The sequence below is a fragment of the Humulus lupulus genome, chromosome 6, assembly GCF_963169125.1.
Source record: "Humulus lupulus chromosome 6, drHumLupu1.1, whole genome shotgun sequence".
Lineage (NCBI taxonomy): Eukaryota > Viridiplantae > Streptophyta > Magnoliopsida > Rosales > Cannabaceae > Humulus > Humulus lupulus.
In genome coordinates, this window is record NC_084798.1 from 62,899,906 (window position 1) to 62,927,049 (window position 27,144).

Consider the following 27,144-nt stretch of genomic DNA (forward strand, 5'->3'; position numbering starts at 1 on the left):
AAGGAGGCTGAAGGAAGGAGAACTCGTATAAATGAATTAAAGAATTAATGTTAAGCTAAAAATTAGAAAAAACAAAATACAAAAGGCTAGAGAAAGGAGAAGTCTAATTAATGTTGAGCTAAAATTAGAAGTCGTACAAATGAATTAAAGCATTAATGTTAAGCTAAAATTAGAAAAAAAAAACAAAATACAAATGTGGAAAACAAAAAAAGTACTGCAAAAATGTAAAAGTAGTTTAAAATACGGTATATACGATAATTTCCCACATTTTCCCAACTGTTTTTGAAGCTTTTTTCTATGCATGTTGTTAATTTAAAATTTTACATAAATAATATGTTATTTCCGTGGTACTGCGTAATATATACTTAATCCAGATTGATAATTTTTTTTATAAGATATGTATATTTTCATTTGTCTAAAACCTTGTTGATTATATATTATAGAGTCTAATTAATTTGTTTTACCTATAAATCCATAGAATCAATGGTAGTATATTTATTGTTATTTATTTTTAGTTTAAACACATATTAAACTATTTATTTATTTATTTTTTATTTTAAATTTAGAAAAATAATGATTATACAATTTTTTGTCGTTTTTATTATGAAGTTATATATGTGTGTGTATATATATTTATATAAATAAGTAGACAAGTATAGAAACGAATAGACTTAATATTCAATTTCAGGTAATAGAATCTCATACAAGTGATGATAAGCTTTGTCCTCAAAATGATTTTTTTAATTTTTTAATTTTTGTTTTGGCCATTGAATCTTTGCTCATGGCGTATGAACATGGGAGCAGATGTACTAAACGACATCGTTTAATTGTCAAAAGAGCCATACGTTACGTCATGCATAGGGCCTCCATTTGATGCTGACTTTACATATATTTGAGGTATGGGTATATGCATGCCTTTTGGTTACTCTTTCAATTACCATTTGTTCTAATGAGTACTCACTTTTTGTTCCAAAAAAAAATGATGAGCAGTACTTTTCTTAGTAATTATTAATTAATTATTTTGTATCTAGTACTTTTATTCCTATCTACTCTTATTTTTTTGTGTGTGTTTTTATTGTTTCTATTTTTCGCTATTAATTTTATGAGTCAATAACATAATTAGTCCATAAGCAATTTCAACACACAAAAAAAAAAGGCTTACAATAGATTTATGGGTTGAATCTTATATTTAATTTATTTATTCTTTTTAAAATATGCAAATTCCTATCACTGTAATTAGTTACCACTTTCTCAATTTCAGAGTGGTATCCATATACAACATTTCTGAATTTGAGAATGATAATCAGTTATAATTTGAAATTGTTAGCTATTAATTAGACATAATTAGTTGTCAATTAACTTAATTCTAGTTTTTTGATTGTATAATTTCCTTAGACAGATTTGTAGAAGTACATATATATATATCACTTCTCAATAAAATATATAAAGAATTCAATTCTTTTCTCTCAGATAATATGGTAACCAGAGCTATATGAAATTAGGGTTTTGTTACAACTTTGGTTTTTTTTTTTGGGATTTTATAAGCACAAATTAGGGTTTTGTGTCTTTTAGGGTTTCGTTTTAGAAACCCTATTTGGAATCCCAATTTTTTCTCACTGCCTTTCAAGGGAGGAAGCCCGGTCGCCGATCTACCATTCGCTGGAATCCAGTGACTGTACAAGTCGCGCGTGAGGCCCACATGCCTCCTTTCTCTGCTTCCACTTCCCCCACATGCCGGCGTGTGAGGGCACGTGACATCTTCTACGGTCTTCGTCTTCGCTTCGTTTGCTCTCATATGCATTCCTGAGTATTCTGGACTTCATTTCGTTCCATTTAGCTTCTGTATCTGTGCTTGTCAAGCTTTGTTCTTCGTTCTTTGTTGTGGTTTTCCCTCGGTTTTAGTGCGCTGCCGTGTCTCTTTGTTTAGGTGCTATGGCGGAGCAAAAATCTTCTTTTATGATGGATGTGGTGTCGATGATGTCTAAAATCACTGACCATAAGCTCAATTGCCTGAACTTTTTTTATTGGAGTAAGATTGTTCATCTGAAAAAGATGTTCATTTGACTTACAATCCTCCTAAAGCCGATTCGAAGGAGAAAGATGATCTAACATGGCTCGGAGAGGATGATCTCTTGATCTTTCAGAATCGTAATTCTATTGATAGTGAAGTAATTGACTTGATCAATCATTGTGAACTTGTTAAGGAAGTAATGAATTATTTGGAATTTTCGTACTCTAGCAAAGGGAATCTCTTTCGCATGTATGAGGTTTGCAGAACCTTTTACCATATGGTTAAACAAGATCAGTCTTTTATCAACTATTTTATGGCGTTCAAGAAGACATATGTGGATCTTAATATATTGCTGCCGTTTAGCCCTGATGTGAAGGTTCAACAAAACTAGTGGGAGAAAATGGTTGTCATGAGTTTTCTCGCTGGCCTCCCTGTTGATTTTGAGTCTGCTAAGTTACAAATTCTCTTTACAAGACGTCTTTAGTCGGGTTCTCCGCACAAAAAGTCATCCACCATCTATTCTTCTTAATGGTTATTTGGTCTATCGAAATAATAATTATGCTCCTGGGTGATAACCTAATCATAGTAGAAACAAAGGTGGTGGCCCACAAGGATTTGATCCTAGATTCTGGAGGCATTGTATGCAGCTATTAGCAAAAGCCAGGCCATAAGAAGTTTGACTGTAAAATAATTCATTACAAAATTCAGCAAAAACACTTGGCTAACATTGCGTCCACTAATGATGCCTCTGATAAATCAATCCTTATCTATGTTGATGAGTTTTCTATGTTCTCGAAGTATCAGGTATGTCTCAAGCCTTCATCTTCTTCTGTCACTATTATTGCTGACTCAAGTAAATCCAATGTGTGTCTTCTTTCCTCATCCTCCAAGTTGGTCATTGATTCTAGTGCCATAGATCATATGACAGGTAATTCTCATCTATTTTCTACTTTTTAGTCACATGCTTCAACTCCTTTCCTCATCCACCCATTTTTCAAAGTGAGCACATAAACTGCCTAAAAACCAAGAGAACTTGAGCACTGCAAGTTCTCCACAATCCTCAATACAAGTTACTCGTGGAGTAGAGATAATTAATAACCTAGACCACGTAAAATCTGGTGCTCTATTTCTTATTCTTTAAGGCATTCTTTTAATTTGGTAGTTGATGAAAAAATCAGTCAATAATTAGTTTTTGAAAAACCATATTTATAAAAAGTCCTCTCTGTAACGCCCTGGATAACCAAGACCGTTACACTGTGTTTAAAATAGTGCAAGACTTGCTAACAAAGTCATTTAAATAAAAATGTGCACCTAAAGTCATAAACAGGTTAGGTTTAAAAGATTTTGGTCATAAATAGATAAATTTCATTAAAATAAGTGTAGTACATGGGATCCCAAAACATGGTTTAGAAGATATATTTACAAAATTTCCACGTGTTATAAGTAAACAAACCCACTCTAATGGCAAAATACACATTTTAGGTTGCTGTCCCTACATAAACCCTCGAATGTGGCGGTCGAGCAGCTGACAATGTACACCTCATCCCCAGAGCTCTCCAACCAATGGTTGACTCATCTTACTCTTGCCTTTACCTGCACCACGTAGCACCCGTGAGCCGAGGCCTAGCAACAAAACCATAATATCAAAGCATAATCAATAACGATAATCAAATAATTCACAAGACATAACTCAATTATCCAACAGGCCATAGCATTCACTTAATCAGTGATAACAATCGATAATTCAACAACCTAACATCCAGGTATTCAGCATATCATATTCATCAAATCAACAACAATAGACATATCATAAAATAACTATGGTCGACGCCCTTAGGTCGCACCCTCTGTTTAACCTACTGTCTTCAACTCACTTAGGCCGAGCCCAGTGTTCAACCCACTGACTCTGGCTCACTTAGGCCAAGCTCAGTGATTATTTAATTAACCTCAGCTACCAGTGGTCGAGCCGCGTTCTGTGCGCCAATATTAATTCTGGCACTCTTAGGTCGTTTATCTCATACTCACATGGCATAATACCATCATACAACATTGCATACAAGTATAGGGAACTCTTAGTCCCAACATAACCACACAAAAGGGTGCAGTTTTCTTACCTTTTATTCCGACTGAAGAAGGTGAACTGGCTTCGAGCACGATCCTTAGCCTCGAGCCTTGGCGATAAACCTAGTCACAAGGGTCAATGATGTCTATTAACTTTCAATCAGAAATAAAATACCTAGGAAACAAAACTAGCCTCCGAGACCCCAATTTATACTAAATCGGGTAATAAAAATTGTCTCGAGCCCCTAGGATCGAACCCTCGAGTCCTAACAACACTAGAATTACTTCCAAGACCAAACTACCCACGGGGGCCGCGACTTGGCCAAACAAGTCGCAACGCGCCCCCAAGTCAGAGAGCCTCCCAGGCCAGAAGGGCCACATGTGCCGCGGCGCCCCCAGGCTGGGTCGCGGTGCACCCTGCAAACCTAGAGAAAACCTGGGTTTTCTCCTCCTTGTCCGATCCAAGAACACCCACTCCTACCCAGAATTCTTCCTAAAAAATTTCCCTAATTCCACCATCAATCAAGTTACGAGTTTTAAGAATAAAGCACCTATCTTAATCCTCAAAACCTTAACAATAATATTGAAGTCACCAATAAAATTCAGCAGGTCTTATCCCCTCAAAAGTTCAGCAAAATTTATCACTAAACCCATCTCAAGAGCTCAAGATTCAATCTAAACCACTCAGCCAAAACACATAAATCTAAAGCAATGTTCTTACCTTAATTGGGGACCCAACTTTCAGTAGAGACCTTCACCCTAATCCAGCTCAATCTCTAAATTTTTCTTCTGAATTCCAGCTTGTGTCCCTTAACTTTCTGTCTAAAACTCCAAGCCTCAAGTCACTTTCATCAGCTCAAGAATTAAACACCAAAGGGCAGAGAGAGGAGAGAAATCGTGAGGGTGAGAGAGAGAAAGTAAGCTGAGAGTTTTTCCTTCTTTCTTTCCTTGGACTATTCTCCAATCTTCTCAGCTTTGTCCTAACAAAAGGCTGAGCAAATCATTAACTAACAAAAAGACCATTTTACCCCTCCCAATATAACTAACCTTTAACTTAATCTAGGGGTATAATAGTCATTTGTTCCCAATTCCCACTAATTCCTCAAGTGTTCCTAACATTTACCACATAAATCCTATCATCCAAGTAATCACCAATTATTTACCCATTGCCCAATAATTCCCAACATATTCTCTAAATTCCCTGAAATAGCCCCAGGCTCCCCTGAGCTGGGTATAAATCCCTGTCGTGACTATTTCACCAATCTGCACGCTAGGACTGTCTCGAGTCATATGATGCAAAAATATCCACATAATAATGTGGTCTCAACAATTAACAGATATAATCACATTTATGCCCTCAACAGGCAAAAATTACAAATATGCCCTTATAAACTAAACAGGGCCCGCATGCATATTAATTCTCATAAACATGCATTTCACATATCCATATAATCATAGGATCATGCATATCACACACTCATGCATTTAATCATTTATTCACATAGATACCAATTATCCCCTCCCGACACACTAATCAAGGCCCTTAAGTCTTGTTAGTAATTTTGGGTCGTTACAACTATCCCCTCCTTACAATAATTTCGTCCTCGAAATTTATTCAATCACACCAGGTAGTAAATTTCATACCTCTGACCATAATTCCAAAGTCTAATTTCTTTACCTTTTATCGTTTAATAACACTCTTATTAGACTAACAATCTTGCCCCATAAGATCTGATCTTATAACTATAATTTCATTAACCATTTCTTGTACAACAAATCTGCTGAAACCCCAAGGTCTGCTTATCTCATCAGCGATGATTTTTTTGTCTTAATATTGATGCCAGTAATACTCATAAGCCATCACCCATACAAGGGTAAGGTTAGCTTATAGGCCCTTAGCCTAAACCTTTGTACGATCTCAGAACTCTTATTAAATCGGGAGCTGAAACTCCCTTTCCTTTCCCACGATATCACACTCATTCTTATCTACAATACTTGGAGAAATACAAATCTCCATCCTAGAACTTCGTGTTCCAAAGTTTAGAACTTGCGAACTCTTGTGTCCTTTCAGATAGGCAGATACTTTTTCCCTAATAATTCTAACAACTTTATTTGTTCCCTCCTGAACAAATATTAAGCCAAGATACTCACCACCTTTCATTTCTTTACTTAAAACCAGTACCTCTTGCTTTCTATCTTATCATATCTTATACCGTGTCACCTTATTTGTAATTCAGCATTCATCACTGTGACTATTTCATCTAGTGACTATACTTTCCTTAATATCCCAATCATTTGCACATTCAATGCATGATTCCTTAGAACCACCATTAATTCTTCAGATTGCCATTCTATCTGTAGACAACCACTCTAGATTCCAACCTTATTCCCTTCGTTATCTAATTTATTTTTAGAACTTGGAATATTAAAGGGTCTCAACCCGACACTATCAATTATCATGCCACGTCACCCGTTCACATGAACCAAAATGTGTTAACTCAATCTACTGAGTTGCAACCTACCATGTCCAATCATCTCACTTGTAGTATAATACGGTCCACTCTTACAATCCATCACTATACCATTTTACTTTACAATACGCAAATTTTAAACCTTATCATCCATTACAACTTTTTGACCATCATATAATTAAGAAGGTAGTACGATATTCATTTTGGATCTCCATCTCCACTCTATATTCCATCGAATCACTCATCTGATCTTCATATCTTAACTTATAGCATACTAGTAGGGTTCTTCACCATTTCCACAAGATCCTTTTTCTGAATTCCATTGTCCAAAGAAATATATTTGGCCATAACCAATCATAGGTACTGTATCAATCTAAATTGTTACCTTGTCTAACCTTACTGTGATCCATGGTGTCCTATCCAATCGGTAGACCTTCCCAAGTAAGGGGTTAGCTTCCAAACTAAAATTTCCCCCTTATACAGACAAGGATTTCTAACATGAATCGCCCATTAAATCTCACTGGATCTTGGTCTCAGGATCATCTTTCTTACAAATCACCTAACGCTCAACCCCTTACGTTATGCTTTCACCGTTAACTTAATGTTCCATGTATACCGGTCATGTTCTCATTCTTTCTCCCGCGAGGCACAAACCATCATCCCTTCAGTCTATAATTGGGTGCGTCTCAACCTTTGATGCACTACTTACAGTTTCATGTCTTAACAAAAATAAGGTCCTTCATGTTACCTCTCCGTATCCACCCATTACATGCAGATTCCTATATCACAGAGTGCTAACCAATCCGCATTCTATCTTCTAAAAATCTGATACAAAATCACCCATTCAGTCTAACCTTAGGTTCTTCTATCATTCCAACCTCTGGTGTAGCTGTCTTCAAAGATACTTCTGGTAGTAGATGGCATGTTCACGGATCCCACTGTGCTTTTTATTCCTCCGACATTCTTCAGTAACCTCTTTGTGGCTTCTGATTGAATCTCTTCATACCTGATCCCTTTTCTTCCTATAGCGTGACCTTGAATACCCTTGGCGAGATCGAAATTGACACCTTCTGGAGCCTTACTTGTGATCCTTCTTCTTTAGTCTTGGTATCATCAGTGTAGTAGTCGTTCGCATTCTAGTTCTACTTGGGGAATAGTCCAACATATCGCCAATGAACCTAGATGTGACTCGTCCATACTGTTCCTATACTTTCTGCTTGTCGAACTTACTTGCGTTGCTGAAGCCAAAATCAGTTAAGAACCTTTATTAATAATCCATCAAACTCTTCATCCTTAACAGGCGATGACAACAAATCTCACAATACGATGATCCGTCTAATCCATCCCTAAGTCAAGAATTTCTTCAACTAAACCAGTAATTCTTTCTATCAAACCAATACCATTCTTCATAATGTCCCTGATTCCGAATCTATCCATAACCCAATCCTGAAGCGCACCCAACCACTCCTTGCCTACCCATCTGAATCCCTACTGACCATCTCAGTTTCCCTTCAATCCAACTAAAATACTTCAAGTGATAACCCCTACAATCCAGGGTTGTCCCTTATCTAAAAAATCAGCACTCGCTCAGGCTCATGTCAAGGCTCTTACATAACAAACTCAAGCACTTTCACTACGAACCCCTTTATTACTTGTATTCCAATTCTTCTTTCAGAAGTTTATAATTCATCCCCAACAAACACTAATATTTCAAACCCCTCGTACAATAGACCTAAGACATAAACTTTATATCTGAATCTCTCCTGGGAGATATGCAACATCAAAATCTTTTTAGCTCGTTATATAACCAAGAACGAGAATTATAAGTTAACCGGTTACCTTCAACGAACTAGCCTCGGGCTTCGAATGAGACAAGGCATTCTAGTCTTCCATTCTCTAATCCTGGGCAATTCGCCCTAACATATCGAACCATTCCATGTAGAAATCATGCTCTCACCTGGTGTCTTCCCAATTGGCATCTCCTGCTTCTGATGGATACCAAATAACTTCACTAGGTCTCATTATTGTCCTAACGGCTATCCTGTGAACTAAACCCTTTCCTGTCAAAACCAGGAGCTATAGAACTGTCAGGAGTCCTTCTATTCCGATTAATGAGTGTCTGCCCTTACTAACTCCCACAGACGGGAGTATCGTCATCTACATTACTTTCCCTACGACATTCAGGCTCCATGCCTCATTCCTTATATCTTAAATAACACGACCCTCCTTGCTACCAAGCACAAATGAAAATTTCATACACCAGTGTGACTCTGATGCTCTGGGCCATCCCAGAGTTTAATCATTAAAAAAGTCATCATTTTCGGCTACATCCGCTCGTATCAACTTCCGAGCGGATTGACCAACCCACAAAACTTATTGACATACATTGTCATTGCCTTACCATTCTAAACCAAGCTTACAAACTTATTAGTCTCTACAACTCAGACTACGTCTTTATAACCTCTTTATTAAATCACTGCCTGGATTCCTCTCAATCTGTTATGACAACCTTTTGGGACTGAGTACCACTTCCGAGCATCCTTCTGCTACAACTACTTAGCGCAGCCACTTTTTCATGACCTATCATCTTCATATTATCAATGATAGGATTAGCTATGTCCATTCACTAATCAATTCTCGAGCAAACCCAAACCTTCCTCAAAACCAGAGGATAATGCCTTCTAAGCCTTCCCATTAGTTCTCTTATCTGTCTATATCTTCAAATTAAACTATCACTGGTAACCCTACTGTCAAGATATACAAAGTAGCTCTTTTCCCCAGCAAAACCCGCTGTTTCACCCATCTAACTTTCTTTAACAGACCTCACAACCTTATTCACAAACCAGCATACGTCTGCTGCGACATTCAGGGGCAGATGAAGTATTCCAACCCTAGCTATCATCTGCTACCCTCCCTATAAAAATACCAGGTCCACTTAACCATTCCGAACACAAACAATCTGAATTCATCCACCAACACCGACTATGCCCCTCAACCCTGATATTCATACCCAGAACCATCCCGATGCCAGGCCCAAACAACCACAATAATCATGCACACATAAAGCATATATACGTTCAATTTAAACAATTCACCACATGCCATCAGTATACAAACCAATATCCAAATATTCACCCACATACAATAGCAATGCTAATCAACATGTCTCAATATCATCACACAACAGTCAAGGGCCAGGCCATATCAGTATCTCATGCTCCCTATTAGTCATACCGCTTAATACATTCATATTTTCATTCAAGAACTTAGGCATATAATCTCATGTATTCAATTACAAAACCTTGAGTCGAGCTTATTTTTAGCGGCAAGTGCACATGTCCAGCCAGTCTTTAGGAACCCTTAAACCTAGACCGCTCTGATACAAGGTTGTAACACCCTGGATAACCAAGACCGTTACACTGTGTATTTAAAATAGTGTAAGACTTGCTAACCAAGTCATTTAAATAAAAATGTGCACCTAAAGTCATAAACAAGTTAGGTTTAAAAGATTTTGGTCATAAACAGATAAATTTCATTAAAATAAGAGTAGTACATGGGATCCCAAAACATGGTTTAGAAGATATATTTACAAAATTTCCAAGTGTTATAAGTAAACAAACCCACTCTAATGGAAAAATACACATTTTAGGTTGCTGTCCCTACATAAACCCTTGACTGTGGCGGTCGAGCAGCTGACAATGTACACCTCATCCCCAGAGCTCTGCAACCAATTATTGACTCATCTTACTCTTGCCTTTACTTGCACCATGCAGCACTCGTGAGCCGAGGCCCAGCAAGAAAACCATAATATCATAGCATAATCAATAACGATAATCAAATAATTCACAAGACCTAAATCAATTATCTAGCAGGCCATAACATTCCCTTAATCAGTGATAACAATCGATAAATCAACAATCTAACATTCTGGTATTCAACATATCATATTCATCAAAGTAACAACAGTAGACATATCATACGATAACTAGGGTCGACGCCCTTAGGCCGCACCCTCTGTTTAACCCAATGTCTTCGGCTCACTTAGGCCGAGCCTAGTGTTCAACCCACTGAGTCTGGCTCACTTAGGCCAAGCTTAATGATTATTTAATTAACCTCAGCTACTAGTGGCCGAGCTGCGTCCTGTGCGCCAATATTAATCCTGGCACTCTTAGGCCATTTATCTCATGCTCACAAGACATAATACCATCATACAACATTGCATACAAGTATAGGGAACTCTTATTCCCAACATAACCACACAAAAGGGTGCAGTTTTCTTACCTTTTATTCTGAGCAGAGAAGGTGAACTGGTTTTGAGCACGGTCCTTAGCCTTGAGCCTTGGCGATAAACCTAGTCACAAGGGCCAATTATATCTATCAAATTTCAATCAGAAATAAAATACCTAGGAAAAAAAACTAGCCTATGCAACCTCAATTTCTACTAAACTGGGTAATAGAATTTGTCCCGAGCCCCTAGGTTTGACCCCCCGAGTCCTAACAACATTAGAATTGCTTCCAAGAGCAAACTACTCAGGCAGGTCACGACTTGGCTTAGTAAGTCACGACTTGCACCAAGTCAGAGAGAAAACTCCCAATCCAAAGGGGAGTCGAGTCACGATATGGCCAAGCAAGTCGCGGTGCGCCCCCAAGTCTGAGAGCCTCCCAGGCCAGAAGGGCCACATGCACCACGGCGTGCCCTACGAACCCAGAGAAAACTTGGGTTTCCTCCTCCTTGTCCCAGCTAAGAACACTTGCTCCTACCCATAATTCTTCCTCAAAAATTTTCCCAATTCCACTATCAATCAAGTTATGAGTTTTAAGAATAAACCACCTATCTTAATGCTCAAAACCTTAGCAATAAAATTGAAGTCACCAATCAAATTTAGCAGGTATTATCCCCTCACAAGTTCATCAAAATTCATCACTAAACCCATACTTAAGAACTCAAGATTCAATCTAAACCATTAAGCCAAAACAGAGAAGTCTAAAGCAATGTTCTTACCAAAATTGGGGACCCAACTTTCAGTAGAGACCTTCACCCCAATCCAGCTCAATCTCTAAATTTTTCTTCTAAATTCCAGCTTGAATCCCATAACTTTCTGTCTAAAACTCCAAGCCTCAAGTCACTTTCATTAGCTCAAGAATTAAACACCAAAGGGAAGAGAGATGAGGGAAATCGTGAGGGTGAGAGAAAGAAAATAAGTTGAGACTTTTTCCTTCTTTCTTTCCTTGGACTATTCTCCAATCTTCTCAGCTTTGTCTTGACAAAAGGCTGATCAAATCATTAACTAACAAAAAGACCATTTTACCCCTCCCAACAAAACTAACCTTTAACTTAATCTAGGGGTATAATAGTCATTTGCTCCCAATTCCCACTAATTCCTCAAATGTTCCTAACATTTACCACCTAAATCCTATCATCCAACTAATCACCAATTATTTACCCACTGTCCAATAATTCCCAACATATTCTCTAAATTCCCTGAAATACCCCAGGCTCCTCCGAGCCGGGTAAAAATCCTCGCCGTGACTATTTCACCAATTTGCTCTCTAGGACTGTCTTGAGCCATAAGCTGCAAAAATATCCACATAATATTGTGGTCTCAACAATTAACACATATAATCACATTTATGCCCTCAACGTGCCAAAATTACAAATATGCCCTTATAAACTAAACAGGGCCCACATGCATATTAATTCTCATTTCACAAATCAAAATAATCATAGGATCATGCATATCACAGAGTCATGCATTTAATCATTTATTCACATAGATACCAATTATGCCCTCCCGGCACGGTAATCAAGGCCCTTAAGCCTTGTTAGTAATTTTGGGTCGTTACACCCTCAATAATAACTTTAAATATCCATTCAATTATTTTGTTTAAAAATTAATTTCCAACATATGAAATTCCTAGTTTCTTATATAGGGAACCATTAATATGTAACATCCTACTACCTTAGAGTCATTACCATGTGATTTATAAATGTGCCATTAGCTCACTAATCAAGTTTTTAGGTTGAAAAGTGTAATTAAATTGAAATAAAGACTCATTTAACAACATTGGATATAAAAGATTTTGACATTCATTAAAATCATAAAATTTAAACATTTGGGATCCAAAAATACTATTTCAAAAATGTATTACAACTAAAAATGTAGATACAGTCGACCTAAGGGACAAAATCAATCATTTGAACATATTCTTTAAAATAACCCTAGCCGTGGCAGCTAGGTAGGCTGAACATGTATACGTCACTTCACGCTCTCCAACTCATGGTTGGTCAAACTTTCCCTTGCCTTAGCTGCACCATAGAGCACCTGTAACGTCCCAAAAATGCTAATAAGGTTTAAAGCCTTGATTAGCGTGCATAGGGGCATAATTGGATGTATGTGTGATTAATTGATAAAATGCGTGACTATGTCGCATGCATGAGTTATATGATAATATGACTATATTAATATGCATGTTTATGAGTATTAGATATGCATGTGGGCCCCGTTCTTATTTGTAAGGGAATATTTGTAATATTGGCCCGTTGCGGGCATAAATGTGATTATATGTGTGTAAACAATTGAGAGCTCATTATTATGTGGATATATTTGTAGTATTTGACTCGAAACGATCTTGGTGAGCAGATTATTGGAATAGTAACAACGGGATCCAATACCCGGGTCGGGGCGAGCCTAGGGGTTTTTCAGGGACTTAGTGCGTATTTGGGATTTATTAGCTAACAAGTAATTATTTGGTGATCAATTGGGCATGTCAGAATTAGTTGGGAATTCATAGGGCCACTTGAGGATTAGCGGGAATTGTGGCAAATGATGATTTGGCCCTTGGGGCCATTAAAGGATAAGATTAAGCTTAAGGGGTATTTTGTTCTTTTGAGGTTAAGGATAGACTTAGGATGGGAAGTATGTGGAAGCAAAATGGATGGACTTAGGCAATTGGGTGGCTTGAGAAAACACTAGAAATTAGGGAAAGACAAAAGGAAGGAACTCTCTTTCTCTCTCTCCCTCTTTCTCTCTCACGGTTCCTTCTCCTCCTCATGAAGACTTAGGCAATCTTGGAGAATTGATGTAGCAACTATGAATTTGAAGCTTAAGGGCTGAGTATTGGAGTTGGGAAAAAGTAGAGTAATGCAAGGGGAGTCAAAATTTGCAGTTGGGGTAAGAATTCTAGATCTGGTTTCAGTGAGTTTCTGCTGTGACTTAGCTAGGTTGAGTTGTTCAGCTAGTGGCTGGATTTTGATTTGGGTTAACCATTTGGCTTGGTATTTCGGGTTTTTTGTGTTGTTTATAAGGTGTTATTGGGAGTAGTAGGCTCAGTTTTGGTTTTATAACATATTTAGGTTAAATTTTTTGGCTTTGAATTGGGGACAAAACACTGAAAATCCCCAAGATTTCTGGGTTCATGAGGGCGTACCATGACCTAGTTCATGGGCATCGCGGCTCGTGTGACCCTAGGAGCCCTGGAGGCTTGCTGTTTCCCAGGCGCGCCGCATCCCTAAAGGGGCCAGTCGCGCCCCTCCTACCTTTCAATCATAAGGGCTGGCGCCTTTGACTTGGGGGTGCGCCGCGACCCTTAGGGCCAGGTCATGGCCCGCCTAGGAAACCTTAGCCAAATTAGGCTTTTGGGGCTCGGGGAATTAAACCTAAGCACTCGGGACGATTTCTACTATCCAGTTTAGTAGAATTTGAAGTTCTGGAGGCTAGTATTTAATATCAAAGCTTTTAATTGGTTTAGGATTTTAATGGTTATCCATAATAACATTGTGACTAGGTTATACCGCAAGGGCTCAGGATTAGGGATCGTGCTCGGGGCTGCCATACGCTAGCTGCTCGGGATTTGAGGTAAGAATACTGCACCTGAGTTGTGAATGGGGCTTAAACCCCTACAATGAATATATTATAAATATGAACATATCTGTAGTTGAGAATATCTGGATGGGCACGCTTGTATACGTTGCCATTCATTACTTGTTATGCATTGTGCATTTATTATTATATTTATTTGCAGGCCAGCCTAAGGGTGTCGTGGGCCAATAGCACGTGTGCGGAATGCAGCCCGACCTAACGGTGTTGGGGTCGGCTAAGAGACCGGGGGACTCAACCTAAGGGTGTCGGGCCTGGAGATTATACCATAAACAAAATGTGGTTCACGCTTAATCATTTCCATTGATTGATGAGTTTGGTTTATGTATATGTCTAGGTTGTGTAATGACCCAAAATCACTAATAAGTCTTAAGGACCTTGATTAGTATGCCGGGAGGGCATAATTGGTTTATATGTGATTTATATGGATATATGAGATGCAGGATTATGAGAATTAGTATGCATGTATGCCCTGTTTAGATTATAGGGGCATATTTGTAATTTTGGCTCATTGAGGGAATAAATGTGATTATTTGCAATGAATTGTTGAGACCACATTATTATGTTGAGATTTTTGCAGCATATGGATCGAGACGGTCCTAGTGAGCAGTTTGGCGAAATAGTCACGGCGGGGATTTATACCCAGCTCGGGGGGAGCCTGGGGTATTCTCAGGAATTTAGGAGATATAGTGGAGATTAGTAGACTTTGGGTAAATAATTGGTGATTAACTTGATGATAGGATTTAAATGGTAAATATTAGGAACACTTGAGGAATTAGTGGGAATTGGGAATAAGTGACCATTCTACCCCTAGAATAAGTTATATGTTAGTTTTATTTTGGAGGGCATTATGGTCATTTATAAGTTAAGGATGTGATGAGCTCTTTATGTTAGTTGATGATTGTGGTTAGCTATGTAGAGTTAAGTTGAGTAGCTTGGGGCTTAAGAGTAAGTTTGATTCTGGGTTCTTGAAGTTGAATTAGGGTATTAATTGAGGGATGTTGATGAGGTGTTTGAGTGGTTTATGTAAGTAAATTAGTTGTGAGTTGTTGCTGATTGGTTTTGAATTGGGGAAAGATGTTGGGTAAAATTCTGGGTAAACTTGTGTGGTTTTGGCTGGAAGAAGGAGGAAAACCCAGGTTTTCCCTGGGTTCAGAGGGCACGCCCGACCCAGCCTGGGGGCGCCGCGGCGCTTGTGGTCCCTCTGGCGTAGCTTGCTCTCTGACTTAGGGGCACGCTGCGACTTGCTTGGCCAAGTCACGACCCGCCTCCACTTTGGCGTGAGAGCTTGCCCTATGACTTGAGGCAAGTCGCGACTTGCTGAGCCAAGTCACGACCCGCCTAGGGGTTTTGAGCTTAGAAGTGTTCTTAGTGTTGTTAGGGCTTGGGGGTTCGAACCTAGGGGCGCAAGACAATTTCTACTACCCGGTTCAGTAGAAATTGAGGTCTCGGAGGTTAGTGTTGATCCTTAAGTATTTTATTTCTGATTGGAAGTTGATAGTGTTGACCCTCGTTTTGGTCAACTGACACGGAGTCAAACGCTTGATGTGATAGAAAGTATTGAATAAGATCTAATGGAAAGAAAAATAAACGACACAACAATTTATAGTGGTTCGGCCCCAAGAATTGGTAATGACCTACGTCCACTTAAGCTTTTATTGATTTTGATTCTCACAGGAGTGATCAAAGAACTAAGGTTCTTCGAGTTTCACAAGCCTTAGAGGGATGATTAATACCACCCAAAGATAATAGCCAAAATTCTCTTCAAAACCATAAACAAAAATCAGCCAAAAAGTCCCTCCCTTGAGCTATTTCTCTCTACTTATAGGCTCAAGGAGGGTTACAGGAATTAGTTAAAGATATTTTCTCCTAACTAATCAGATAATCAGGTATAAATGGAAATAATCTCGGATATGTTTACAATTTTACAAGATTACTCATAAAGATACGGATTATATGAGCAGTCTAGTCGTATATAAAACTCAAATGACGTGTCAGGGGAACATCCTTGATCGATGGTCGAACAGAACCTCTGCTAGGTGTCAGCCACATGTTGAAAATATTTGCCACGTAATTCATACCTGCTTTTTGGATAATAGATAGATATCAATAACTCGTGTGACTAGGTTTGTCGCCAAGGCTCGAGGCTAGGGATCGTGCTCGGAATCAGTTCACCTTCTCCATTCGGAATCAAAGGTAAGAAAACTTCACCCTTTTTTGTGGATAAGTTGGGACTAAGAGTTCCCTTTACCTGTATGAAATTTTATATGATAGTATTATGCCATGTGAGTATGAAATAAACGGCCTAAGAGTGTCGGAATTAATAATGGCGCACAAGGACGCGACTCAGCCACTGGTAGCTGAGATTAATTATATAATCACTGGGCTTGGCCTAAGTGAGTCGGAGTCAATGGGATAGTCAGAGGGTGCGGCTTAAGGGCGTCGACCTTGGAAATTTCATGATATGTTTATTATTGTTGTTCTGATGATTTTGGTATGTTGATTACCTGAATAATAGATTATCGATTCGTTGATTAATGTCACTGTTTATGTGAATGCTATCGTCGATTGAACATCTGGCTAATGTTTTGTGAAATATTCAATTAGTGTTATTAATTATGCTCTGTTATATGGTTTTCTTGCTGGGCCTTGGCTCACGGGTGCTACATGGTACAGGTAAAGGCGAGGGTAAGTTGGACCTACCCTGTATTGGAGAGCTATGGGGGCGGAATGTACATAGTCGGCTGCTCGGCCGCCACGACCGATGGATGTTACAGGGACAACAGAACCTAGAATGCCTATTTTTCCATTAGAGTGGCTTGTGTTTGTATATAACCTTTGAGATTTTGTAGATTGTTCTTTAACCCTATTTATTTTTGGGATCCCGTGTAACAAACACATATTTAAATGAAAATTTATCTTTTAAGACCAAAATCTTTTAACCCTAGTTCAATAATTGTTTAGCGACACATTTTCAACTAAATGACTTGATTAGCTAGTCTTGCACCTTTATTAACACACAGTGCAACGGTCTTGGTTATCCAGGGCCCTACAACTTGGTATCAGAGCAATCTAGGTTTAAGGGTTTCTAAAGACTGGTTGTACATGTACATTCGCCGCTAGAGACAAGCTCAACTCAGGGTTTGGTAATTGTGTATACATGTTTATATGCTTAAGTGACTGGAAAAAGAAATATGAATGTTGATATCTGTTTGATTAATAGGGAGCATGAGATATTTATAGGGCCTGGCCCTTGAGTGATGTGTGATGATGTTGAGGCATGCTTATTAGCATTGCTCCTGCATGTGGATGAATATTTTGATGAACTGTTATATTTTTGATTTCTTGTGATTGGTTGCGTTCCAATGGTGATTGATGGAAAGATTGTTACCCTGACATCATAGTCTGACCGCCGAGTCATTGATTGCAGATTAACTTGGGTAGCTATGTGTCCAAGATGATCTGTATGACTAGCAGGCACTGGGTCTGAGGCAAGAGATGATGACCAGGGCGAGAATCCTCCGCCAGTGCAGGAGAACTGGCAACAAATTATGGCAGATATGCAAGCCCGGATTCAAAGCCAAGATGAGCATATCCAACTTCTTAGATAGCAGGCTCCATTAGGGAGTGTTGCATCCATTGTGCCATCTGTAGTGGTACCAATTGTACAGATAGTGGAGGTTGGGAATAGGTGGGAACTGTTGTATGAGCAGTTCAGGAGACAACATCCTCCAACTTTTTAGGGGGGACTAGAACCACTAAAGGCCGAACTGTGGATGAGTATGATTACTGCTATCCTGGACTTCATGAGGGTAGAGGGTCATGACAGGGTGGCCTGTGTCGCATATATGTTGAGAGAGGATGCCCACATTTGGTGGGAAGTGGCATCACAGACTAGGGACGTTACTACTCTAGGTTGGGATGGATTCAAGGATTTGTTCAGTCAGAAGCATTAGAATGTTGCCATCAGGGCAGCAAAGGTGAATGAATTTGTGGGGTTGGTTCAGGGTAACATGACAGTTACAGAGTATGCCTTGAAGTTCGATAGACTTGCAAAGTTTGCACCAGATCTTGTGCCTACAAATGCAGCTAGGCAGGACAGATTTATCAACAGGCTTTGTAACGACCCAAATTCGCTAATAAGGCTTAAGGGCCTTGATTAGTGTGCCTGGAGGGCATAATGGGATTTTGTGTGTGACTTTAATGAGTTAAATGCATGATTATGATTTAATGCATGTTATATGACTATTTGACTATTTGAGATGCATGACTATGTGTATTAGTATGCATGTAGACCTGATTGTCTTAGAAAGAGCATAATTGTAATTTGGCCATTTTGGGCATGACTGTGTTGATATCTGTGATCTGTGACTCGAGACGATCCTAGAATGAGCGGGTTAGCGGAAAAGTCAAAGCGGGAATTTATACCTGGCTTGGGTTAAGCCTGGGGAGTTTAAATGGGAATTTGGAAAATATATTGAGGTTAATCTTGATGATGAGGGATATATTTGGTGATTAATCAAGTATTGGGTAGCAAGCGGGAAATTATTAGAGACACTCGAGGAATTAGTGGGAATTGGGTAAAATGACTAACATGGCCCTACATGGAAAAAAAGGTTTAGAATTAATAGGGAGGGCATTTTGGTCTTTAGGCTTTTTAGAGATAAGTTAAAAGAAGCTTTTTACTTAGTGGAATTAGTAGAAAAGAGTGATAAGGCTGTAGAAAAGAAAGAAGAAGGAAGAAAAAAAAAAGTGAGAAAATTAGTGTGGGTTTTCTTCAAAGGTGCAGTTTGTGGTTCTCCCACCATTTCCCTTCATTTTTTCTTGGAGCTAAGTTCAGTGGTGAGCTAGGGTAAGTTGAGCATCAAGGATCCTAAGCTAGACTTGAAGATTGGCAAGGGATTAGCAAGAACACATGAAACATTGAGGTAAGTTTTAGAAATTTCAGTTTTAGGGTTTGACTGGTTTGAGCTGTGTATTTGAGATAAATAGATGGGGATTTTTGGGGGAATCATTGAGAAGGAGCAAGCTAAGGAGGTCTAGGGTTCAACTCAAGCTTGAATTTCCATCCACGGTATGATTTCTAAGTCTTTAACTTTGATGTTTGACTGAATTTCTGGGTTTAAGGTTCATTATGGTAGATCTTGAGTTTTGGGTTGCTTAAGCTTGGGTTATGAGTTCTTGGGATGCTTGGGATGAGTGTGAGGTGTTGATAAGTTTGTTTTTGGGTTTGGGAAAGATTTGGACAAGTTTGGGGTTGAAATGGTTGAAAGAAATAGTAGAAAATGATTTTTGGGTGTTGCCTGTCTGCAACTAGCGCTACAACGCTAGTCTTTGGGCGCTGTAGCGCTAGGCCCTGTTTCTGGGGATGTGTGGTTCTGCTTGTAGCGCTATAGCGCCCTCTTAAGAGCGCTGTAGCGCTGCACTGTTCACAGAAAGGGGTTTTTGGGCTTTTGTTGAGGGATTTTGACCTAGGGTTCGGGGCTCGATTCCACCACCTTGTTTTGTGGATCTAGGACTTCCCGGGGGCTCGGGATTGGTTCCGAGGCTAGGTTTTGGACTTGAGGTGTGGTTATGACTTTTACTTATGGATTTTGTTTAGGTGAGCGCTAGGGCTCGAGTGGGATCGTGCTCGAGGAGTCAGGTGATCAAAGCTATCGAATTGAAAGGTAAGAAAACCGTAACACCCGAGAACAGGGCATGGGCCCACAGTGTTATTGTAGGGCATGGCCCTAGATTGTATTACGTGCGAATGTATAACCTTAAATTAATTATTATATGTTTGAATGATTATTTCGAAATGTACTATATGTGTGATTATAATGAAATGAACGGCTAAGGCCGAGAGCGGCGAAGGCCGAGAACGGCCTTGGGGCCGGAAGTAACACTTAGCACATGGAGTGCTTATAGCCAGGGTGGGACCCAATGGATACATGAGTTATACTTACGGTAAGGACCGAGACCCCAGGCTTTGGTAAGGCCTCTGGGGCGGCATGGCCGTGCTTGTTCAGCCTGATGGTGTTCCTATTTATCAGTGGATTATATGTCAGCTATATTCTATGTATATGTTATATACTGTATGAGTTTTCTTGCTGGGCTTCGGCTCACGGGTGCTCTGTGTGGCAGGTAAAAGCAAAGAGTCAGTCAACCGGCCATGAGTATGGAGAGCGTGGGGGCGGCGCGTACATGTTCGGCCTGCCCGACTGCTTTGGTTGGGGGCATTTTGTATATGGCTGTATTAACTTATTCTTTTGATAGTTAACCAGGTGTAAATCTATTTTTGAGTTGTAAATATTTTGTAAACCTTATTTTTGGGATCCTGGATGTTTAACACTTAATGTTTTCAATGAAACTAAGCATTTTCAAAGACTACAGCCTTAATTTCTGATCAAGTCACACTTTTGGTTTTAGAAACCTCGTAGAGTCAGTTAGATGCACAATTTCCGTTTTAAACTCACTTAGTAACGGCTCTAAGGTAGTAGGGCGTTACAGGCTTAATGCTATGATAGCTCGAGATGTGAGGATTACAACAGTACCTAGGGGGACGACTTATGCCCAGGCTGTTGAGAAGGCTCTTATCACTGAGGAAGCGAAGAACAAGATCTAGAAGGAGAATTCTGCAAGACGAGAGGGTCACAGAGCGGTGCCTCCATATTCTGGGCCTGGTAGGGGCGGAGGCCCCAGTGATCTGAAGAGGAAAACCCCTGATACTTTGACCACTGCTGGTCCTGATAGGAGAGGTCAGGGTATTCAGGGTGGCCATCTGGTCAGCGATGATAAATGGAGGAGCTATCCATAGTGCACGAGGTGCAGAAGACGCCATCCGGGAGAATGTCGGGCTAAGGCTTCTTATGTGTGTGGGGTGGTGGGACAGCTCAAGAAGGACTGCCCAACAGTGAAGGAAATGGAAGTAGGGAAGGTGGATAGCTTGAATCCAACTCGAGTGTTGACCCTAATGCAGGCAGAGGCCAAGGCTAGTCTCTCGGTGGTGACAGGTCAGTTTTCTAGCGCTAGCTCTCCTTTTACTATATTTATTAACTCTGGTGCTACACATTCATTTGTTTCTAGTAAGGTAATAGATAGATTGTGTAGACCTAGTGAGTACTCTACTGTGGGGTTTGGGACTATATTGCCTACAGGGGAACTGGTAGTTTCTAGGAGGTGGATTAGAGCACTGCCAGTGATGGTTGATGGTAGGGAGTTGTCAGTAGACCTAATTGAGTTGGGTATGGAGGATTTTGACATGATTTTGGGGATGGATTGGTTGGCTAGATACGAGGCTACTATTGATTGTAGGAAGAAGATGGTGACCTTTGAGCCGGAGGGCGAGGATCCCTTTGTGTTCGTGGTTGCCGTATGTGGACCCCGCGTACCCCTGATTTCAGCACTGAGAGCTAGAGACTTATTACAAGGAGGGTGTATAGGTTTTCTAGCTAGTGTGGTGGATACCACTAAGGTTTTGCCAACAGGGCCGGGGGAGACTAGATTGGTTCGTGAATTTTTGGATGTATTCTTTGAGAATTTACCAGAGTTGCCGCCACACAGGGTAATTCAGTTTGTCATTGAGTTGGCACCAAGGACAGAGCCAGTGTCGAGGGCACTATATAGAATGGCACCGGCAGAACTAAAGGAATTGAACATACAACTGGAGGAACTTCTGGATTTAGGGTTTATCAGGCCTAGCTACTCGCCATAGTGTGCTCCAGTTTTGTTTGTGAAGAAGAAGGATGGGACTCTAAGGATGTGTATAGACTTCAGAGAGTTGAACAAGTTGACCATCAAGAATAAGTATCCTCTACCAAGGATTGATGTCTTTTTCAACCATCTCCAGGGAAAGACGGTACTCTCGACGATTGATCATCGATCTGGTTATCACCAGCTGAGGATCAAGGACGTGGATATACCAAAGATGGCCTTCCAAACGAGGTACGGGCACTATGAGTTTCTGGTCATGTTATTTGGTTTGACCAACACCCCATCAGCCTTTATGGACTTAATGAACAGGGTGTTCAAGGACTTCTTGGATCAATTCATCATTGTCTTCATCAACGACATTTTAGTGTACTCCAATTCAGAGGCAGATCACGAGCTACATCTTCGACAGGTCTTGCAGAGGTTAAGAGAGCACCGATTGTATGCCAAGTTTAAGAAGTGTTAGTTTTGGCTACCAAAAGTGACGTTCCTTGGACACATAGTTAGCGAAGATGGGATTAAGGTTGATCCATCTAAGGTAGAGGCAGTGAGAGATTGGTCGAGGCCAAGGAACGCCTTGGAGGTTCAGAATTTCCTCGGATTAGCGAGTTACTACAGACGGTTTGTGGAAGGATTCTCGAAGATTGCTGCACTAATGACAGAATTGACACGAAAGAATTTTAAGTTCGTCTGGTCAGGCAATTGTGAGATAAAATTTTCAAGAGTTGAAGGAGCGACTTATTACTGCACCTGTGCTAAGTCTTCCTTCGGAGGGAGGAAAGTTCGTGGTGTATTGTGAGGCATCGAGGTTGGGTTTGGGCTGTGTGTTGATGTAGAATGGGAAGGTTATAGCTTATGCATCACGGCAGCTGAAGTAGTATGAATAGTGGTATCCTATCCATGTCTTGGAGTTGGCAGCAGTGGTATTCGCAGTGAAGGTCTGGTGACATTATCTGTCCAGGGAGAAGTGCGAGATATACACTGATCATAAGAGTTTGAAGTACTTCTTCACACAGAAGGACCTGAACATGAGGTAGAGGTGTTGGCTAGAGTTGGTAAAAGACTATGATTGTGATATTCTTTAGCATCCGAGGAAATCCAATGTAGTGGCGGATGCATTGAGTCGAAGGGGCCCGGGATAGTTATTTAGTTCCACCCAGATATCGAGAGAGTTGGCTGATGAGATGGCCAGAGCGAGGATAGATTTGGTTGTGTGCTGGTTGGCCAACATTACTCTGCAGTCGACCCTACTAGAGCGAATTAGGGAAGGTTAGTTGGTGGATGCTCAGTTACAGGAGATTAGAGAGAATGTCTTAGCGGGGGCAGCTAAGGACTATTCTATTTATGAGGTTGGTTTGCTACGGTATCAGGGTCGGATTTGTGTTCCGACTGATGTGGGGATTAGATGAGAGATACTGGATGAATCTCATACTACGTCGTACTCACTTCCCCCGGGTACCACAACGATGTATCAGGATCTACAAACATTGTATTGGTGGCCCGAGATGAAGAAGGATGTGGTGGAGTACGTGGACAGGTGTTTGACCCGTCAATAGGTGAAAGCTGAGCATCAGTGACCAGCGAGGTTGCTTTAGCCTTTGGGTATTCCTGAGTGGAAATGGGAGGATATTATGATGGAATTTGTTGGAGGTTTACCCAGGACGGTGGGGCTTCATGACTCGGTGTAGGTGATAGTGGACAGATACACCAAGTCGGCTCATTTTCTTCCAGTGAAGATGACATATACGGTGGATCAGTATGCAGAGTTGTATGTCAGGGAAATCGTACGTCTCCATGGGGTTCCTAAGTCTATAGTGTCATACCAGGATCCTATCTTTACCTCAGTTTTGGAGTAGTTTGCAGAAGGCTATGGGGTCTCGGTTGAAGTTCAGCGCAACCTTTCATCCTCAGACTAATGGACAGTCTGAGAGGAGGATTTAAGTGTTGAAGGATACACTTAGGGCATGTGTGATCGACTTTGAGGGATCTTGGAGTAAGTATCTCCTATTGGTTGAGTTCTTATACAACAACAGTTATCAATTGATGATTGCAGTGGCTCCATATGAGATGTTATATGGGAGGAATGTAGATCACTCATTCATTGGGATGAAATGGGTGAGAGGAAGTATTTGGGGCCGAACATGGTTCAGAAGACTAATGAAGCTATTGAGAAGATCTGAGCTAGGATGCTTGCTTCACAGAGTAGATAGAAAAGCTACCTTGATCCTAAGCATAGGGACGTGGAGTTCTAGGTTGGAGACCACGCGTTTCTGCGAGTTTCACCATTGCTAGGAGTGAGGAGATTTGGGAAGAAGGGCAAGCTGAGCCCTAGATTCATTGGACCTTTTGAGATCTTGGAGAAGATCAGATAGGTGGCTTACATGTTAGATTTGCCACCGTCATTTTCGGGAGTTCATGACATATTCCATGTTTCTATGCTTCGGAAGTATGTCTCAGATACGACACATGTGTTAAAGTATGAATACTTGGGATTGTAGACAGACTAGTCTTATGAGGAGTGACCAGTACAGATCTTAGATCAGAAAGATAAGGTTCTACGGAACAAGACAATTGCTTTGGTTAAAGTATTATGGAGGAATAGCAGGGTCGAGGAGGCGACCTGGGAGTTTGAGTCAGCGATGCAGGATCATTATTCCGAGGACAAAATTCTCAGTAGGAGGGGGTAGTTATAATTACCCAAAATCACTAATAAGGCTTAATGGCCTTGATTAGTGTGCAAGGAGGGCATAATTGGTTTATATGTGATTTATATGGATATATGAGATGCATGATTATGAGTATTAGTATGCATGTAGGCCCTGTTTAAATTATAGGGGCATATTTGTAATTTTGACCCGTTGAGGGGATAAATGTGATTATTTGCAATGAATTGTTGAGACCACATTATTATGTGCATATCGTTGCAGAATATGGCTTGAGACGGTCGTAGTGAGTGGTTTGGCGAAATAGTCACGGTGGGGATTTATACCCGGCTCAGGGGGAGCCTTGGGGTATTCTTGGGAATTTAGGAGATATAGTGGACATTAGTAGACTTTGGGTCAATAATAGATGCTTAACTTGATGACGAGATTTAAATGGGTAATATTAGGAACACTCGAGGAATTAGTGGGAATTGGGAGTAAATGACCATTCTACCCCTAGAATAAGTTATATGTTAATTTTATTTTGGAGGGCATTATGGTCATTTATAAGTTAAGGATATGATCAGCTCTTTATGTTAGATTAATGCATAAGGGTATAGAACAATTAAGGAAAGAAAGAAGGAAAACAGAATTAGTTTTCTCTCTCCCTCTCTAGGCGATTTCTCTTCTTGCTCTCACTCTTGGTGTTTAGTTTCTTGGCTGTTGTAGAAGCTTAGAGCTTGGAGAATTTAGACAGAAAGTAAAGGGGATTCAAGCTGGGTGTTGAAGATAGGAACTCATTGGGAAAATTAGCTAAATTGAGGTAAGAACCCCAGCTCCATCTCTGAATTGCTGCTGGATTTCTGAGTGTGTGTGTGGTTAGTTGATGATTGTGGTTAGTTATGTACAGTTAAGTTGAGTAGCTTGGGGCTTTAGAGTAAGTTTGATTATGGGTTCTTGATGTTGAATTGGGGTACTAATTAAGGGATGTTGCTGAGGTGTTTCAGTGGTTTATGGAGTAAATTAGTTCTGAGTTATTGCTGATTGGTTTCGAATTGGGGAAAGATGTTAGGTAAAATTCAGGGTAAACTTGTGTGGTTTTGGCTGGAAGAAGGAGGAAAACCCAGGTTTTCCCTGGGTTTGGAGGGCACGCTGCGGCCTAGCCTGGGGGCTCCGCGGCGCTTGTAGTCCCTCTGGCCTAACCTTCTCTCTGACTTGGGGACGCGCCGCGACTTGCTTGGCCAAGTCGCAACCCACCTCCCCTTTGACGTGAGAGCTTGCTCTCTGACTTGGGGCAAGTCGCGACTTGCTGAGCCAAGTTGTGACCCACTTGGGGGTTTTGAGCTTAGAAGTGTTCTTAGTGTTGTTAGTGCTCAGGGGTTCGAACCTAGGGGCTCGGGATAATTTCTACTACCTGGTTTAGAAGAAATTGAGGTCTCGGAGGTTAGTGTTTATCCTCAAGTATTTTATTTCTCATTGGAGGTCTCTAGGGATCGTGCTCAGAATCAGTTAATCTTCTCTGTTCAAAATCAATTGTAACGCCCTACTTCCTTAGAGTCGTTACTAAGTGAGTTTTAAGACAAAACAGTGTGCAATGAACTCGCTAACCGAGGTTTTGAAACAAAAGTGTGACTAATTAAAAGTTAGGGCTGTAATCTTTGAAAATGCGACGTTTCATTAAAAAGCTTCTAGTATTAAACACTTGGGATCCCAAAATAAGGTTTGAAAACTATTTACATATTGAAATGAGTTTACAGTTGATTAATCATAAAATCATAGATTATTACAGCCATTTTCGAATAAACCCCCAACCAAAGCAGTCGGGCAGGCCAAACATGTACGCGTCGCTTCACGCTCTCCGTACTCATGGTTGGTTGACTCAGTCATTGCCCTTACCTGCAACACAGAGCACCCGTGAGCCGAAGCCCAGCAAGAAAACTCATGCAGAACATAACATATGCAATGTATACAGTTTATCATAACAGATAATCCACAAATAAACAAGTCAACCATTAGACTAAGCAAACACGGCCATGCCGCCCCAGAAACCTTACCAAAGCCCTGGGGTATCGGTTCTCACCGTAAGGATAACTCATGTATCCACCGGGCTCCGCCCTGACTATAGCATCCCATGTGCTAGGTGTTACTTCCGGCTCCACTGCCGTACCCGGCCTACGCCGCACTCGGCCCTTGCCGTTCATTTCATTACAAACATACATAACATAAATCAAGCAACATTCAAACATATGCCAATTTATTTTAAATCTACACCCTAACATGTGATGCAATATAGGGCCATGCCCGGCAATCATCTCATCATGCAACATGCAATATAGGGCCGTGCCCGGCAATCACACTATGGGCCCACGCCCTATCCTACGGGTGTTATA